Below are 5,664 nucleotides of genomic sequence, written 5' to 3'. Positions count from 1 at the left end.
GTTTCTGGGGCTTCATATCTCTGTGGGAGCACGAAGCCTCATCTTTCCCCTGCAGCATGGCTGGCAGGCTCACATGTGGACCTTGTGGTTTGTAGTCTAGTGCTTATTGTATGGAGCCACTGCGCTCCCCTTAGGTAGAATGTTGTTGTTGTTAAGTGCTGTAGAGTCAGTTCTAACTCATAGAAACCTCGTGTAGGGTTTCTGAGGAGGAGCTGGTGGGTTTGCGCTGCTGACCTTGTGGTTTGCAGTCCAGTGCTTATCATGTGAAGCCGCTCTGCTCCCCTTAGATAGACTATCAACCAGCAAGTGCAGGGGTCCCAGTGTGGTGCTACAGGACAAACACTGAGTCAGAATGGACTCCCCAACACCTCGCAACAACAACAACAACAATTTGTAGGTACTAAATAGGCTCCTGGTATGGTGAAGCAGGATAAGCAGTGGACTGCTAACAGCAATGTCAGCAGTTCAAACCCACCAGCCACTCCTCAGAAACCCTACACAGGGTCATTCAGAGTCAGAGCTGATTTGATGGACCACAACAACAACAAATGCAGAAGGAGTGATTGCTGTTGTTGTTAAGTGCCGTGGAGTCAGTTCCAACTCATAGTACCCTGTCCAGGGTTTCCAAGGCTTTGAATCTTTGTGGGAGCAGAGCGCTTCATCGTTTTCCCGCGGAGTGGCTGTGGGCTCCAGCTGCTGACCTTGTGGTTCACGGTACAGTGCTTGTCATGTACAGACACCACACTCCATACAATAGAAACGGAAAATCATTTATAAGCATCACCAAGGTTCAGACTGGAGTGGCTACTGGATGCTGAGACCAAAGGGCCACATTTCAAGAAGGAACAGGGTGTTGGTATATGTAATAGTTAAGGTTTTGTGTCAGCTCAAGTAGGCCAGGATTTCCAGAGATTTAGCAGTTAGGATGTGCTTATTCCTGTGGTGATGAAACCTAATACAGACATAGTTAGCTCTATGATGAGCGGCTATGAGCAGCCAATCAATTGAAGGGATGCTTCCTTGGGGGCGTGTCTCACTCCCAATATAATGGACACATGGGAGAGAGACTTTCTCTCTCTCTTCTGCTGGGGACCTGGGACTCTATAATTGCAAAATAATAAATTTCCCTTTGTTGTCAGGTGCCATCGAGTCGGAACCGACTCATAGCGACCCCATGCACAGCAGAACGAAACAATGTTCGATCCTGGGCCAACCTCACTACCGCCGCCACACCTGAGTCCATCAATGATGCCACCTGGCTGATCCATCTCGTTGGGGGTCTTCCTCTTCTTCTCTGACCCTCCACCCTACCCAGCATGACATCCTTCTCCAACGATTGTTTCCTCCGGACAATATGTCCAAAGTAGGAGAGACGAAGGTTAGCCATCCTGGCCTCCAAAGAGCACTCTGGCTGCACTTCTTCCAAAACAGATTGGTTCTTTTGGCAGTCCATGGCACTTTCAGTATTCTCCTCCAACACCACAACTCAAAGGCATCAATTCTTCTACGATCTTCCTTATTCACTGTCCAGCTTTCGCATCCATATGAGGCTATTGAAAAATTTCCCTTTATACATGTACATATATATCTTTCACTGGTTTCACTTCTCTAGAAAACCTGGCCTAAGCCAGCATATTGTTGGAGTAGTTTTGGATCATCCAAAAGCAAGAACAGTGAGTACAGTGAAGACATCAGCATGACTAGATGATCAAAGTCAACATCACCATTGATGGGGCAGCGTGACATCCTGAGAAGACAAGGCCACCAGGAACATATGACCTGAAGTTAGTCATACAGGAATCTCAGACACTCCAGCTGACCCTGCAAAAGCCAAGGCCTGCATCCTTCCACACAGTAAAGAAAGTGGCACAGAGGAAGACTCGGGAAATGATTCCAAACTGAAGGAGGTCAGAGAGACAGGGCAACTCAACGCAATGTGTGCTTCTGGGTACCATCTTGGACCAGAAAAGAAGAGGCAGCATTCTTGGGATAATTGGCAAAGTTGGCATTTGACTGGGGTCTGTGCATGGTTGTCTTGTACCCTGTGCATTTCCTGACTTGGAGGGTCAGTTTGGAGAAATATACACTAGGGTATGGGGTGGGTGACGTGGGCTCGGGTCTGCAGCTTTTTCTCAAATGTGTATGTTTGTGGGTGTCAGAGAGCCAGAAATGGTAACCGTTGATGATTCTGGGGGAAGACAATCCGAAGGAAAGTTTGGGAACTGTACTTGCACCTTAAGTTTCAAATTATTTCAAAACAATTTTTTAAGGCTAAAGTACTTCTGGGGGTTCCCAACCATAGTATCAGGATACATAAAGTCAAATGGCATCACATAGTTCATAAAGACAATGCTCTGCACCCTACTTTGGTGAGCAGCGACTGGGGTCTTAAAAACTTGTGAGCTACAATCCAAAATGCAACGATTGGTCTCTTCCTAGCTGGAGCCAAAAAGAGTGAAAGAACAAAGACTCAGGTAAACAATGAGTCCGAAGGATCAGTGGTCTACATGAAGGACCGGTGGTCTATAGGAAACTCAGCCTCCATGACGCTGGACCAGAAGAACTAGATGATACCTGGCTACTAAGCACTTTAAAGGGATAACAATAAGAGATCCTGAATAGAGTGGAGGGGGAGGGCGGCAATGTGGAACAAAACTCAAAACAATAAAAAAAAGACCCCCCCCCCATCCAACAAAAAAATCCAGAGGGAATAGGAGCAAATACTGTCAAATGATGATGCATGGAGGGGATTATAATCATTGCAAAGAAACAAAGCATGATAGGATGAGTGCAAAACTGATGTTCTCCAATGTAAAATACCACTGAATTCAAGATAAAGACTTAAAAAAAAAATACATAGAATTGTGAGAAAAGTTGTATAGCCTTGTGTAAGTAATGCACACATATATGTACAGCCAATTAATATTTGAAAAATGTTAAAAAGATAATGGAATTTTTCTACAAATTTTTGAACCCCACCTCTTGTATGAAATCCAAATGATTACTTATAAGAGGGGACTTCTAAAAATTCATTGAAAAATTCTACACTGTCACTAACTATTTGAAGGCCCTCATATTAACCAACTAATAAAACAATTTAAAAAAAAAGAGCAGCTTGCCAGTCTGTAAGAGACGAGTGGGAGCCTCAAGACCATGGCTCTTACACAGCCTTCAAGTCTGCAATTGGACTTTACCCCATATTTCAACTTCCAGAAAAGGACAGGATTTGCTCCGGTGCTGGTGTGGCGCTGTACAATAAGCACTAGATGGAAAAGTTGGTAGAACTGTGAGGTCAGTGGTTCAAACTCACCAGCTGATCCTCGCTGTGAGTCAAAAACAGAACTTAGAAGGCAGGATGGGATAGGAAAGAAAGATAAACGGTCGTGGGAAATGGGTGGGGGAGTGAGAAGACTTCTGTTGCCTGGTGGGGATTGCAGTCAATGCCACTAAACAGTGAATGGAAAACCAATTTGCAACCGAACTCACCCCCATAGTTCAATTGTCAGCCAAGCAATTGTTTGGGGGGCAACAGCATGAGTGAGGTGCACACACCATAGAATGGTCAACGATTAGAGATCCAAAGGGCAGCATTTACCCCAGGACACATTTCAGAAGTGTTGGGGAAGAAGTAGGGATGGAGACAAGAACCATGGGCACGAAGTGGAAAAAGTCATGTGACGTGGAGCAGACTGAAACCATGGCGATGAAATGAAGTGTAAGATGTGTTGAATGTAAAACTGATGGTCGTGCCTGTCCATTTGCACTCAATTCATAATCAAAGGTTAAAAAACATTTGCTGTTAATTTTCACCCAAATCACACTAAAAACATGAAACAAAAAACCAAATTGCTAAGTACAGGTGGAACGCCGTCTAAAGCAGTAGTCCTCAAATGGCTGGGGCTCAGTCATAGGCATCTCTGACACCTTGGACAACCTGAAAACATCTATGAACCCCTTTTCCAGAAAAATCTCCATAGACATAAAATGTTGCATGCAGTTTCAATGCCTGTAAGTCCAACAACGAGAAAAATGCTGATGTTCACATTCCTTTCCAAGAACGTGGCAGGCTAGGTGATTCAGACCAACAATTGAAAATGCTGGACAAAACAAACCCCCAAAAACATATTCTTAAAAGGACTGAGGACTGAAAAACATAATTCAGCAGCTACCAGGCCAAAATCTCAGGCAAGAGGAGAGAGGAACATGGCAGCTCTTTTGAAAACTAGCAGGAGCAAGCAGGACAAGCATTAGAGGACTTGAAGACATTCAGTGTGTGCGTCTTGAGCTGCCGTCGTTAAAGTACAGATGGACAGAAATGGACAGATTCAAACAACAGAGTAATGCAGACTAGCTTCACTGCCTGTCTTGGTTCTCTGCTGCTGCTATAACAGAAATTACACAACTGGATGGCTTTAACAAACAGAAATCCTTTCTCTCACAACTTATTGTTGTTGTTAAGTGCCATCAAGTTGGTTCCAACTCTCACATTTTTGTTGTTGTTGTTAGGTGCCACTGAGTCACTTCCAAGTGTCACACGGTTTAGGAGGTTAGAACTGGCTGTAGGAGACGGCTTTCTCTTTGTCAGCTCTGGAGAAAGGGCCTCATCTCCTTCCAGCATCCGTAGGCCCAACATCCCTTGGAGATCTCCATGTGCCTTAGCATCAATCTTCCCCCTGGATCTAGAAACGTCACCATTCAGGGGGACCAGGTCCTAAGGACGCACACCACTGCTGGCTCTTCGTTTTTTGGTGGTCATAGATCCCTCTAAATTCTGCTTGCTGCTTTAATCTCTTTGTGTTTCAAAAGAGATTGACTCAAGATACAATGTAATCCTTTAGATTGCATCTGGCCTCATTAAGGTTGTAGAAGTGAGGATTTACAATGGTCAGATCGTTACATCAGACCCTGGGGGTGACTGCGTTGTATCAGAGCTCATCATGGAGGTGATTTCTACATCTCAACTGCTGAGAACCCTGACCCAGTCAAGCTGATAAAACCTTAACTACCACACTGCCCTCAACTGCCCAGTGCTTCCTCCCCTCCCTCGGAGGCACTTTCCAGTGTATAAAACCCTGTTCTGTTTGTGTGGGTCTCCTGAAAAAGGGCAGACAGACCATGACTGATTCCCACAGGCCTCCTGAGTGATGCCGTCCTGCATTTTTGTCTACAACGTGTGAGTCACATCCAAAGAGCTTCTTCTGAAGAGCCGGCAGGAGGATTCGCTGGTAAGCTCAGTGCCTACTGCTGAGCTGAGCCCTCCATGAAGACAAGCTCAGGAGAGAGGTAGCGTCCTGTAATGCCCACTTATTCCTAGTCTCCTCCTCAACAAGGCATGATCCCCAACTATTCTGAGAGGGCAAATGTGGGAGGGTCACAAGTGGGACCCAGGACTCTGTTATCTGCTTGCCAATGAACCCAGAGGAGCACATCCCGGGCAGTTGCAAGTGAGTCCACCACATGACATCAGCAGTGAGGCACAGTGTGACCTTTGCTCACTCTGTCCCCGCAGGTCTTTCCCGGTGTTGTTGTTGTTAGGTGCCATCCAGATGACTTTGGCTCATAGTGACCTTATGCACACTGTCCAGTTCTGAGCCACCTTTCTAGCCGTTGCTAGGTTTCAGCCTGTTGCTAGGTTACAACCCTGCCCAGTTCTGAGCCATCTTC

The sequence above is a fragment of the Chrysochloris asiatica genome, unplaced genomic scaffold, assembly GCF_000296735.1.
Source record: "Chrysochloris asiatica unplaced genomic scaffold, ChrAsi1.0 scaffold00424, whole genome shotgun sequence".
Classification (NCBI taxonomy): Eukaryota; Metazoa; Chordata; class Mammalia; order Afrosoricida; family Chrysochloridae; genus Chrysochloris; species Chrysochloris asiatica.
Note: the sequence above shows the minus strand (reverse complement) of the source record.